The sequence below is a fragment of the Coenobita brevimanus genome, chromosome 60 (genome assembly GCF_032717465.1).
Source record: "Coenobita brevimanus isolate Jiangsu-jjx chromosome 60, ASM3271746v2, whole genome shotgun sequence".
Taxonomy (NCBI): domain Eukaryota; kingdom Metazoa; phylum Arthropoda; class Malacostraca; order Decapoda; family Coenobitidae; genus Coenobita; species Coenobita brevimanus.
In genome coordinates, this window is record NC_137013.1 from 4,536,569 (window position 1) to 4,551,446 (window position 14,878).

The following is a 14,878-nucleotide window of genomic DNA, read 5'->3' on the forward strand; positions in this document are numbered from 1 at the left end:
TAAGGCATAGCAAGGGAGCTTGGATAGCAGGGAACGGTGTCACACGCTGTCAAAAACTTTAGAAATATCAAGGGTTACTGCCTGGGTTTTTCCATGTCGGTCAATTAACTGATGGATGGTATGAGTTGAGACTGTTTATATCAACAGTGGGTCTTCCGTGGCGAAAATCATACTGTCTGTCATGAAATAAGCTGTTGGATTCAAGATGTTTAACAATGTAATTATTAATTTCAGTCTCAAATACTATTACCAAGAGAAGATGTGATAGCTGTTGTTCTGCAGTTAGAGGGGTCAGAGGAACGTCCTTTCTTAGGCAATGGATGGATACTGGCTTCTTTCCAAGAACCGATGCATGGATAAGTACGTATGCATAATATGAATAATGTACCCGAACAGGAGCAAGTTCTGAGGAGCACTTTTTCAAAACGATTGGAGGAATTCCATATGGCCCTGGAGCTTTGTCAGCAGGCAAATTGTCAAAGATGGATTTTACGTTTCTAGTCTGTATCTTAGGTGGAGCAATCTCAGGAGTCAAATTCCAGTGCCAGGACGTTCTGACTGACTTCCTCTGATGTAGAAATTTTGGCGAATGTGCTGGCAAGGATGTTCATCTTTCCACGCGGGTCATGTATTTCGTTTCCAAATTTAGTCGGGGAATGGGTGATAACTTGTTAACTTTATTACTGAAAGAACGGAGAATTGCCCAGAATATTCTGTTGTCTATTCTCCTCTTTGTCAATTTCTTTTCCCTGACATTCATTTGCAGATTATTGTTTTGTTATCCGTAATAAAAATAAAGCAATAAACAATATAAAGGATGGAAACTCGTGGTGGCAATTGATATTCTCTCTCATTACTATCATTCAAATTTAAATACCTTGTAATATGCAAACACAGTAATACGTAAATAAAATATTGATATTTTAGGCTGAGCTCAGAAATCAACCTAAATTAGTACATCAAGTCCCAGGACACACACATACACACTCACTCACTCTCTCTCTCTCTCTCTCTCTCTATATATATATATATATATATATATATATATATATTTTCTATATATATATATATCTATATATATATCTATATATATATATATATATGTATGTGTGTGTGTGTGTGTGACAATTAGAATGAAAATATATGCATATGGTTAGACGGTGGGATTATCTGTCGGCTAAATGAAGTCATTTTATAATAAATCTGTTCAGCCAACGGCCATACCACGCTGAGTACACAGCTTCCCGTCCGATCAGCGAAGTTAAGCAACGTTGGGTCTGGTTAGTACTTGGATGGGTTACCGCCTGGGAACACCAGATCCTGTTAGCATAACGTTCTCCCTACGTGTCAAGTGGGGTTGGTGGAGGATTAGTGCCCCTCCCTGTAAAACAATTAACTCTAAGCCCTTGGCCACCCCGTTTGGGTTACATGGCTTCTGGCAATGAATGAAAGTATTAATGTTTACACATTGAATGAAATTAGGTATTGATTTATTTGTCTACATTGTCTGTATCAATTTTATGAATCGTTCAAGGGGTTGGGTAAGAGTGTGGTGTTGCAGGTTTAGCACTGATAGAGGATTATGACGTAAAGAGATTCTTACCAGGTATGTTTCAGGGCACGAGATAGTGACGTGGTGGCTGAATTGAACTTTCAGTCCAGCTCATACTTTTTGTATTCATTGTTGAAGCTTACGCTATAAGGGAGTAAAAATATTCCATCATGAATGTTTGCAAGGCAGCCTGATGAGTTAATGAAAAGATGAAATGTTACTCGCCAATTTACTTTTAGATTCTGATTTTTATTTTTTATAGATACACATTGCTACTCACTACGGTGACTGCCTGCTGAGCTAGAGAATATCACAGGTGTTTCTTAGCCGGTTTTGTGGGTGTTACTTTTTAAGAAGGAAGCATGAAGAAGTGATGTTAAGCCTCAAAAAGAGCAAGTTTGTAAGAATTGTATCTCACCCGCCATACTCGCTTTCGCCCGTCATAGTCTGGCCTTGACATGCGACCTTCCAGGGTTCACTGCTGCTTACATAACCCTTTGAAAACCTCTCTGGCTTCCCTGTGAGGAGGGGAGGCGGGCTGAGGTGAGAGTGTTCATAAAAGCAAACTACAGGGAGTTACTCTCACTCTTGCATACTCTTTCGTTCATGCAGTTCCACTCTTACTCTGTCTCGCAGCCTCTTACGCATTCAGTCTCGCTCAATCCCAGTAGCACACTACTGATGCACTCTGAATCACTGTCTTATAGTGAGTATAGAGAAAATAGGAGAAAACAGAGAAGGGTTTGCTATCAGTCGCCTTTGATGCACAACCGCTACATACACATACAGATTCCTTCCTTTTGATATCATGTGTCTCAAAGAAGACACTCTACAACACCCATAAAATTCCATGGTACTCTGTTAACTGAAAGGGCGCACTTCTGATCCTATATAGTAGTTAGATAGATAGATAGATAAATAAATAGATAGATAGATAGATAAATAGATACAGATATATATATATACGAGTATATAGACAGATAGATAGATGTAGATATAGATACAGATAGACAGATAGATAGATACATAGATATTGTACTCATCTGTACCAGTTCACTGCCTCCTGTGCACCCCTGCCATATACCATAACGACCATTACTCTCGCCCTACCATCCTAAACACACCCACTCTAACACCACCATCACTACCCTCACTCTTGCACTGTCACCATTACCAATATTCTTACACCATCACCAACACCTTCACTCTCACACCACCATCTCCATCCTCACTCTTACACCACATCACCATCCTCATTCTCACACCATCATCACCAGCCTCACTCTCACACCACCATTGTTAGCGTCACACCACCACCGTTAGCTTCACTCTCACACCACCATTACCTTCACTCACACCACCATCACTACCCTCAGTCTCACACCACTACCACCGTCAGTCTTACTCCTCCTTCATCCTTACTCTCACAGTACCACCCTCATTCTCAAGCAACCATCATACTTCTCCCCCCAAACCCACACACACATCACTTCCACCCTCATTCCCACTCCTTATTTTCCCGCCATGTGCACCACTACCCCCACACACCATCATCCCACACCTCACGTCACTACAATCACTAGCACTCTTCCTCTCATATCATCTGACTCCGCTCTTTCTTTACCCCTGCACAATTGTTGACTCTATACAGGGGTTTTATCCGCCCCTGTGTGGAGTACAACTCTCATGTGTGGGGAGGCTCCTCACATACAGTTCTTCTCAATAGGGTGGAGTCAAAGGCTTTTCGTCTCATTAACTCTCCTCCTCTTACTGACTCCCTTCAACCTCTGTCTCTTCGCCGCACTGTTGCATCTTTATCTCTTTTCTATCGCTACTTTAATGGTCACTGCTCCTCTGAACTGTCTGCTTGCATTCCTCCACCTCTACGACGGGCGCGTAGCACCCGTCTGGCAGCAAACTCTCATCCCTTTTCTGTCCAACTCTCTAATGCAAGAGTTAACCGTTACTCCCAGTCTTTCATTTATGCAACAGGTCAGCTCTGGAACTGTCTCCCTCTATCTGTATTTCCTGCTGCCTATGATCTCCAGTCTTTCAAACGCAGTGTGTCCAGGCATCTCAAAATGATCGGATCTTGAATTTGGCTCTCTATTGTATTTTGTTTTTCTCTTGGAGGGAACTGTTACTGCGGGCTCATGGCCTTTGGTTCCTTCTTCCTCGCATTAAAAAAAAAAAAAAAAAATCATAACCATTTTCACAATACCACCACCACCCCTTCACTCTCAAAACACCACCATCCTCATTTTCACACCACCACTACCGCCATCCTCACTCTAGCAGCATCACCACTTCCTATACTCTCAAATTATCGTAATCATCCCCACGTTAACTCAAACATCGTCATCACCATTCTTTCTCTGTCCAATCACAGGGCTGACAAGACCTCGGCTTCCCGTTGTCAGTCTGGACGCACCCTTACTCTCTCCAGTAATTTCCTCTTTTGTATTATGCCATTTCATTCTCTTCGCATGTGATACCTGAGTTTCTCTTAAATGTACAAATCATTTAACATATTTTCAACACCTGTTTTTACTACACTGATCTAAAGAAGAGATGAATATAAGTGACTTTCACTTCCCGTCATATCCAGTCATTTTTACTTTTGCTCATCATGAAACCGATGACTTAACACATGATTTCAGCGGTGATGGATACCAGTAAGGCAGATGTGTGGATGTGAAGAAGGTGGTGTGAGGATGAGAGGCACGCGATGACAAAGCCAAGATAAGCCCGTCATTAAGTAACGTCACCACACCCGTAGGTGAAATATGAGTACGCTGGTGCTGTCTCTCATATCACTATGTAACGTTAGAGGGTTTACGCTTGAAGGCGGACTGAACTTGTACATTCCAGTTGCGAAGGATGTTCTTACTGATGCCAGAATGCCTCACAACTGATGGCTGACCAGCAGCAGAACTATTTAATGTATGCTTATACTTTTGGGAGTGTGTTCTTAGCGGAAACGAAAAATGTTTTTTTTTTCTTTTTTCATTTGAAGTTAATGGCCGACAATGTCGACAATCGTAACACTATGATGCTGTGACAAAAATCAGAATCGGATGCGGAACTGTTTCTATTTCATAGATAACTGTGATCAGTGGATCGCAGGTAGTCAGTGCCCACTAATGACGTCTAAAGGCTGATGATTAGCAAAATACCTCCCAAAATTGTCGTACCTTCCGTCTGAGCACACACCATCCCGGACCCTTACATCACAGGCCGATACAAAATAGCTTACAACGCCATGAAACACGGACATTTAGGAATTGGTTCTGTTGTCGTCTCCCAGTTTAAATGCTCGACTGGAATTCGGAGGAGCATCACTACAATTCTACTGGAAATAATAAGGCAACCATTGCGGAACTAGAGACTACAAGGAAGGAGGTGAGGATGAAGGTAAGGAAAGCAGCCTATAGATGGAAAAACCTATGCCAAATATCTGGAGCAGCACCTGTTCTATTTACAAGTTAGATAATGGAAGTAAAGCCGACACATATTTATCTACGACCTTCTCCTAATAATTGACACTGATGCTAGGATATTTTCAGTGTTCGACAATCACGTGTGGGATAAGATTATTTTAGGTAAGATCAGCGGGTTAAAAGAGTATGTGTGCCAGTAGATTACACTGGCATACTTGCATTATTTTGAATTTGATCATAACTATTCTTTTGCAACAAATTATAATGAAAAACGCATCTGATATGACATAAAGCTTAACGACAGATATTTCCTATGTAAGTGTCAGAACCAATACTTAATACTCATATAAAAAGTCTGGTGCATTGTCCCATAATTATGACCCACAGCTACGGATACACTTAAGCAGTTTCTAAAGACGGGGCAGGATATCAACAAATATATCTGGCGTCTTCATGATATAACAGTCCCAGTGAAGAATACGATTACAACGCACCTCCCCTTCACTTCCAACTCCTTCGTCATCACTTTCCTATTCCATTATGTACTATACTTTTTTTTTTTTTTTTTAATCTGATGTTAACCCCCTCAAGCTCATACGTCTCACCCTCACACGAATGAAAACTTTTGGCGTAAGCTGGAACAGAATACCTAAGTTGTCCGCACCATGAAAATGTTAACAGTAAAAAGTGTAACATTCTTAAACTCCTCTGGCAAATTCTCAGCTTAAAGAATTTGTCTGGCTTTAACTCAAATAGATAACTAAAATTTTACTGACTAAAACAGGATTAACCAATTTTCTTAGTTTTATTTCTCTTGAGCTTCTTCCTGTCCTGTTTCCACTTTTGCCTCACTTGCTCTTACTGCTTATCATCCTACCACATTCTTCACTCTAATCATTTTCTTTTGAACTGCAACGACAACATCCGCTACTCCTTCTATATTCTTAACCAGTGAGCAGCAACTATCAGTTTACAGCTGCCAACCTAATGTAATACCCCAGTTACAATTTCACATATTAGTTTTACCAATACTACTATAAATATAACTATTCCTTGGAAGTGAGTCAGTGCGATCAAGTAAAAAGTGGAAGAGTTGGTGACTGTTAAGAGAAAGTGAGAGTTCATAAGGAAGTGTGTGTGATAATAAGGGTAACAGGAACTGATGGAGAATGCAAGAGGGACTGCGAGTGAAAGCAGGTCAGAATGTGAGAAGATGGTAGTGTGAGGGATTAAGAATGTTTGGCAAACTAACTACGTGAAGAAGTGTGAAATGAAAGATTGTGTGTGTGTGTGTGTGTGTGTGTGTGTGTGTGTGTGTGTGTGTGTGTGTGTGTGTGTGTGTGTGTGTGTGTGTGTGTGTGTGTGTGTGAGAGAGAGAGAGAGAGAGAGAGAGAGAGAGAGAGAGAGAGAGGGGGGGGGGTATGGACATGAGGATGCGAGTAAGAGGTGTGGTTGACCGGTTGCATAACACTGCATAACATAGCAGTCTTTTTTTTTTTTTTTCACTTATTATATAGTATAATTTGCTTTCTAATAGTGAGTCCAAAATATGCCTGGTAATCAAGTGGATGAAGGCACTCCAACCTGATTTAACCCATAAAAGGCTAAAATTAAAGATATAATTCAGATTTATTTTTTACACAGTGTCAATTAGGGAAGAATGACTTGCAATTCCTGCTTTCAATGCATGGACTGTGCTGCCTGTCGCAGGGCCCATACGATACTGTTGGCCAATTGATTTTTAACACCGTGTAAGAACGCAGCGTGTATATATATATATATATATATATATATATATATATATATATATATATATATGTGTGTGTGTGTGTGTGTGTGTGTGTGTGTGTGTGTGTGTGTGTGTGTGTGTGGTATTTATAGATCTAGAGAAGGCCTATGATAGAATACCGCGACAGGAGCTGTGGAGATATCTGAAAGAGAAAAAAAGTACAGGAAAAATATGCAAGATTGGTAAGGGAAATGTACAGGAATGTTAAGACGCGAGTGAGGAGTGGGGCAGGCATGACGGACAGTTTTGGAGTGGAGGAGGGGCTGCATCAGGGCTCGGGCTGAGCCCCTTCCTTTTCAACATCGTATTCGACGTGTTGACAGAGGCTGTAAGAATGGAGACACCGTGGGACATGATGTATGCCGATGATGTGGTTTTGGTGAGTGAGTCAAAAGAAGGGATAGAGCGCAGACTGGATGAGTGATTAGCACCGGAGAGTAATGAAAATAAGTAGAACAAAGACAAAATATATGGTGTGTTCAGAGCAGGTGCACGATAGACGTGAGAGTATTAGGCTGGATGGTGTGGAGCTGAAGAGGGTGGATGCATTTAAATACCTGGGATCCACCGTATCAGCAGACGGTAGTGAAGATAAGGAAATAATCGGAAGAATCCAAGCAGGATGGAGAAGTTGGAGAGACGTATCAGGAGTATTGTGCGACAGGAGAATGCCAGTGAAATTAAAGGGGAAGGTGTACAAAACTATGGTAAGACCAGCAATGACGTACGGGGCGGAGGCACTACCTGTGAAGAAGTAAACGAGAGGAGGATGGAAGTAGCGAAAATAAGAATGTTGCGATGGATGTGTGGCGTGACAAGGGAGGACAGAATCAGCAATGCAAGGATCAGAGGAACAGTAAAAGTGGTGGAGGTTTCGAAGAAGACACAAGAGGGAAGACTTAGATGGTACGGGCATGTCATGAGGAGCGATGGACAAAGTGACGAGAGGAGAGCACTGGACATGGAAGTACGGGGAGGGAGGAGGAGAGGGCGACCCAAGATAAGGTGGAAAGATTGCATAGTGGCGGATATGAGAAAGAAGGGTCTGGATACCTACAGGGCAGGCGACAGAGGCAGGTGGAAGAGGCTCATCAAGAACAGCGACCCCATACAAAGATGGGTAAATAAAGCTGACGAAGAAGATATCTACCTATCTATCTGTCTATCTACCTACCTATCTATCTATCTATAATGCTGTGTATATTTTGTTTGTCTAATTGTGAATTTGTTCGTTTCTTTCACAAGAACGGTAATAGATATCGACCTAACTGATTTTGCATTATGCCGGGTAACTACAAGGAGTGTCAGAAAAACAAGAGCTATAGCGCGCGACGTGACTGCCCAAAATTGCAGGAAAGCGACATGTGAAAATGTCTGTCGGTGTGTTTTTTCATTTCCTTCACGAGACAGGTAATAGATACCGTATCGACCTATTTACTCGTCCCCGCCCCTGAGGGCTCGGGGACGGGTATTGCTTTTTCTGTTTGTCTGTCTGCATCAGTGTCTGTTAACAACTTTACGCGAAAACTACTGGTGTGATTTTCACTAAAATTACAGGGATGATGTAGTATGACCTTCTGATCACCTGATTAAAATTTCGGCCAATTTGGGTAAAAAATCGTCAATTTTCACATGATTTACTCCAGATTTGATATGTAACATTTTTGATTAGATATCCTGTTGTGTTTATACGTCAGCAATAAAATGACTGCTGGGGACGAGTTTGCTGTTACTTGGCACCACTTCTTGTTCATTTTGTATTAGGTCCATGTAAGTCCAGGGAGTGTCAGAAAAGTACCAGATAAAAATTTTGGCAATTGCACGCGACACGAAAATAGAAAATAATTTTTTCAACTGTTTAATCAGAACTGGTCATTGTGGGCTTAATAACGAAATGGAAACCAAAATAACGGTATCTGCAAATTATATATATATATATATATATATATATATATATATATATATATATATATATATATATATATATATATATATAGGTCAAGATTCCGATTTCAGGCACCATTTTTAAGTGAGATTTTTTATTTTATTTTTTTTCGTCTTGTGACATTTGACCGATGCCATTTCCCTGACCGTATTAACAACGTCAGTGGGACACCCTTTTTAATGTTTTTTTTCTGCTATTTTTTTACATTAGATTTCAGGTTGAGAGAGAGAGAGAGAGAGAGAGAGAGAGAGAGAGTCTGTATGTTTGTGTGTGTGTGTGTGTGTGTGTGTGTGTGTGTGTGTGTGTGTGTGTGTGTGTGTGTGTGTGTGTGTGTGTGTGTTTATCAATCAAATGTTATTTTTTACACAATAAAGTATTCCAGTACTTTAGATATTTCAGTGAAGGAAATAAACTGCGTGAGCATAGCAGCAACTAAAGAGGGGAGAGATGTTGTGACTAGCACAGGATGCCTATTTATCAGCACGTCAGTTTACTTGAGTTACGGGGCATTATCCCGTCATTTGTTCCTTGGCTGCTAACAGTGTCATCTACCGGCAATCCGGGGCTCTGTGTTATGTTAAGGATGGACTGATGAGCAGTGGAATGTTTATGTTCATATATTTAATTCATCATTAAAGCTAAGAAATCGCAGTATATCAATAAGTACACAAGTTATATCTTAGTTATGACCTTGGCCAGCCGACTTTCCTACGGTGCCGACCGGTGGAGACTGAGTTCCTATTAAAGCTGGAGGTGAAAGACAGGTTCTCCAGTTTAGTCTATCACTGTAATAGCAAATAACACAGATGATTTATGACAAAGTGAAAAAAAAAAAAAAAATGGGCGGCATTCTACAAACTGTATTTCTGATCCGAATTTGACTTCTATAAATACTCCCTCATTAAGTCGTTTTATATCCCTTAGTCTACAAGTGAATGTCACCGAGATGGAGCCACTTGAGCTAGAGCGGAACAGGTCAGGGCTTCATTTTATGTCAGTGGATGAAGAACTGCTTATGATAAATGTGCCACTGTAAGAGGAGGAATACATTTTATAAATTTTCAAATGTCAAGAGTAAGCCCAGTCAGAAGATTAAGCTCTCACTCTCCCGTTCACTGAGGGAGATGAGATGTGGCAAGCAGCATGTGTATAAGTTTATGAACTTCGTAGTGCACCACAGTCGAAAAATTTTTTGTTTAATATTCAGTGTCAAGGAAGGATGTCAGGCCCTAGAAAGTACAAAATGTGATATGCCACACCACATTATTATTATATTATACACCATGGCTTTAGCTTTCCTGTTTATCTTTACCAACTGAGGACGGGAGGTTTTCCTATTGTAAACATGGCCGTTATGGTTTGAGATGTGCCAGAATTACTTATTTCGGTCGTTATGCTCCGATTTAAGACCACCTATTATCCCAGTTAAGCAAAAATTGGTACTTTTCACAATAGGGTAACAGGATAGTGTCTGTTAATGCCCGCCTAGGGAGGAGATTATGTAACTGCCTGGGTCTGTGTCTGGCTGTGTATCGGTGCGCCTGTTCATGAAAATATCTAAAAATCAAGTGGGCAAGCTGTATCCAAACTCTGTGGTTGTATCCCGGGATATATGACTGGTTTGTTAACAATTTTGGCAAAGCTACGATGATATGCCTACGATTGCCAGAGGATTTTGTAAAAAAAAATACCATCTAACTTTTCCTTTCAGCTTGCTATTATTCACCATTTTCTGTTTTACTCTCAACGAAAAGAACAATTAGTTAAAGGGTGACCATCAGAAATTCTTCAAAAGCCTGTTATGCTCAATGCCCTTCACCAACATAACACCTTTGATTTCAGGCTCCTGAATGCTAGCGTGATATTTAACTTACTAGGAGTAAACAGCGAAATTATAAGTTATTTTTCGATTTTGCATTTAAAAATACAGCCACATTTTGATAATTTTATTGTCTTTTCATAAGCCCAATTGATATTTTAGTCTTTTATTTATAGCACAAATCTCTCCAATATGTATATTTTTTTCTTTTTTTCTTTCTTTCTTTCTTTCTTTCTTTTTTTCCTGAGCATAGGCTTGACAGTTCATTCCCTATAGCCCTACAGTCCTACATGCCACACCTTCAAAGTTGCCACTTTGGCGCTCATACCTACTGTACATAATGAATAAAACTTGGGGTATTCCACTGAAGACTGGTGTAATGATATCGCTGGAGGTGCTTTTATGTCATATCAGTCTGTCTTATGAAACATCAGTAAAAATTGTTTAACGAAGTTGTAATTGTTAACCTGATTGTTCCCTGTTCTACCTTGTGCTCAAACTCAAGTCTGTTTGTGCAGCAAACGACTTGTGTTATCACTTGACCATCAGCTTTCACGCTGAGCTGTTTATTGAAAACAGGAGTATAGCCTGTGATCATCACTCACAAGGTGTTCTACTTCACTGAGGCCTATGATAACCCCTTTCACTTAGTTCATCAGTATATCAAGTTCGCTTCGCTTTTCAAGATTCAGCTGCCAAAGATGGCCTGATTATATTTAAAGATTATATGCGTCCTTTGCGCTGGACAGGGTTTAATCGCGTCCAGAGCCAGTTGTTTCATTACCACAGAACCCTGTATCCGTGCAGATTGTCACTGTGGTGAAGAAAAAGTAAAATCCGCAAGAGACAATCTCTCTCGAAGCGAAGGGGACCTCAGGTTAGGCTACCGTGGTTCATATCATGTAACCCATTCACTGCGATGGCTTGACACTGACATGGATCCTAGAAGTGGTGGCTTAGTGCATCCTGGACGGAGCTATGTAGCTGCAACGTCCACCCGGAAACCAAATCTCTTCATATTTCCCTGCATTTCGCCGTGAGAAAGGACCCTTGTCCTACCCTGACGATGCGCTATCTACCACAGTGGGGCACTGGTTCGTTGAAGTGTAAATACTGTACTGTACCGGTAGGACGACTCCATAGAAGCGATTTCTTACTTGTGGTCGACGGGTCTCCTCTGTATGACAGACTGAGGTTAAGAAAAAACATCAGTAACAACTACGATGACGAAATTTATTTCCTCCTTAATAGTACCAGACCTACTGTATATATTCAATTTAGTGTAGGCGTCATGAAGTGAATGAGTTCATGAAGACTATAAGTAACCCCTCCAGCTGAAAAAAGTATCTCCTACCCTTAAGGAAATTGTCTGGCGGAAGCAGCAACAAAATATGCAAATACGTCATCTCAGTAAAGGGGTTCAGAGCTAAAGACCAGCCAAGGCAGCATTTTTGCGTGATACGAAAACCTCCAGCCACCTTGTGAGGGCTGGAGCAGCTGCGTGTAAGGCTCGGCTTTCACCCTCAGTTTCAGCGCTCTAATATCAGGTTACCAGGTGTCTGAAAGATATAAAGAAATACATAAATAGAAACTACTAATAAGGGTTACAGCCTCTCTCATGTTACCCTATTCCGTCCCGAGGCTAGGATCTCAAAGTCCAGTGTATTTATTGGTAATGACCATCCTGCTTCCCTTGATGGTACTGGGTCATTAAAAATCCTCCTCTTACCTCAAGGAGAGAAAAACAGCTGAGCTAAATACACTGGGGCTGACTGTTGGCGATTATCGAGAGCAGTTTTGATGTGATCCCTTAACCCATTCAGTACTGTGATGTCTTTAAAATTATATTCTTCCTATCTACATAGACTTGATGCTGCACAAGAGGCTTTCCGTTCTGAGGGGGTATTACGTATTGCAGTCTTCATTAATTCGTTCAACGCGAGATCTATGGTAAGTTAAGCAAAATTTCGTAGATGTAATAATAAGTAAATGTCACCGTATTCCAAGGATTAACAGCAAACTTCCTTATTATGGTCACACCAGAGGAGTTTCTTCGTCATGTAGTAACTGCGTTTGAACATTTTATTGTTTTGATTTGGAGACTTCTTGGATGGTATCTTTCGTTCTGTGCACAAGTTATTTATTAATACTGGAGAGAGAGAGAGAGAGAGAGAGAGAGAGAGAGAGAGAGAGAGAGAGAGAGAGAGAGAGAGGAGGGGGGGGAGACCGTGAGTTACTGCAGCCGTGATAAGTTGGAGTAATTGTGAGTGATTGGTGTATGGCACAATAAAGTCTAATTAGGAACGTGTTGAAATGTTTATTTTAATGAAATTGTCTTAGATAACCGTGTCCGCATAGGTCACTGTAGGAAAGGTTGAGCAGTTTAGTCAAGGGAAAAAAAAAAAACTAGGATACAAATCAACTCTTGACATTAATGAAAACTAGATCACCAGTTGGTAATAGTAGTTTCCTAGAACTTCTTGTGGCACGACGTAATGACTGGTTCACCGACAGGTCAGGTCAGGGAGGGGAGGACTAGCAGAGTTGAGGGAGTGTGGAGGGAGGTGGGGGTTGGGTGAAGTGGAGGTCACAGTGCTCGGTGCAGCATGGGAGATTGCTGCCTTTACTAACACCTGTCCGCTTCAGCCTATAGATTTTTAGAACAGCAACTTTTCTGAATCGTAAACTAGGTTTTTGGTGTGTGTGTGTAATTCACCGGGTCGGTCAGGATCACTTGATGGTCGTGATCGTCAGCTTTTACCCTCCCGGAAGGGAGCTGAGAGCTCATATAGTCCGATCTAAGGGCAAGGCTGTGACCTTCACACACGCACACACCCGTCCCCTTGCTCCAGGGGGACAGTAACCACCCACTTTGTCAGTGAAACTTTTCGCAACCTGAGCGAGGCGCGAACTCCCGTCTACCAGATGGCAAGCAAGAACGTTACCACTGAGCTAGCGAGGTGTGTGTGTGTGTGTGTGTGTGTGTGTGTGTGTGTGTGTGTGTGTGTGTGTGTGTGTGTGTGTGAAATCGTGAAATATATATATATATATATATATATATATATATATATATATATATATATATATATATATATATATATATATATATATATATGTGTGTGTGTGTGTGTGTGTGTGTATACAAAACTAGAATATTACTTGTACATTCAAAGGCTAAAGTCGTGTCGTGAAATTTGGTGGAAACATGTGCTGAAAACCTTTAGTTTTTGTGCACTCTGCTTTAGGTCATACAGTTGGTTGGTAGCACGGACATGAGATGCCATACTTTGCTCCAGGTGATGAGCCCGTGGATGAGAGTATACGCTTTGTAACTAAGCGAAACAAATCTATATATTGTGTTTTCCCGGCTAGCACTTTTATTTGATATATACGAAGTGTTTCCAGTCCGTTCTCATTTTTCCTGCCATGTCAGCAGCACTGCAACTCAATTAGCTAAAGACCTATCGGGAAATGAGTTCTCCATAATCATTAATATAATTTTTAAATTAGATTATTAAGCTGATGATTAGGAGCTGCGATTGTCATTTTTTGTCAGTATTGACAAAGCTGTACTAATTACTCTACATACGAGAATAGTTAACGTATACTGATAACTGAATGTGTTGTTTTGAGTGACGAAATGTATCTCACAGGCTGGAGTTCAAACACGACCAAAAACACCTAAGTCTTCGCTATCTTTTCGTGTCCTTCATTCTAGGTGCAATTCGTCTTATGCGGCGTAAGCATTCTTGCAGGTGCTGCTTTCCATCACTGTGATTATTTTCTGATTCTGTATTGGTATGGTAACACAGGGCCACCTGAAAGATGACCGTTCTCCGTTGTACCTTTCCCCTGAAGTCGCTTAGTCCACTTTCTACGGTTCTGCTTACACTGAAAGTTATGCACTAATTGTTCGGGATTTTTTCCCCCTAGATAAAGGTGCAGCATACCATTTCTCATCTTCCAAGTAGTTGAATGCTTGTTTCTTGCCCTCTCCATTATGCTAGGTTTACTTGACGTTTTGTTCTAAGATGTAAGGGTGGAGTTAAGCTTGGCGAACGAAAGCGAACAATTTATAGAGAACGCAGGTATTGGGCATGTGTGGCCGATCTGTAGAGCGTAACTGAACCTTACCGAGCCAATGTTGGAATGGGTGTCGGAACATATTCTTTTCCCTTAGTAGCCCATGGACGATAACTGCCTTCCCAGTTCCTTGACATTCTGGTATTTATGTTTGCAGGGGGGGGGGGTGATACTTCTACAACGAAGGTCCCCGGACATGAACGAATGCTCACGGGGGCGTATGCGATCATATATGCGCGAACTTTGCGAA

At 41.1% G+C, this 14,878-nt stretch overlaps 1 pseudogene; it reads left to right on the forward strand.

Annotated features, from left to right (window-relative positions):
• Nucleotides 1-1,210: 1,210 nt before the first annotated feature.
• On the forward strand, nt 1,211-1,329 carry LOC145403418 (5S ribosomal RNA; annotated as a pseudogene).
• The last annotated feature ends 13,549 nt before the right edge of the window (nt 1,330-14,878 follow it).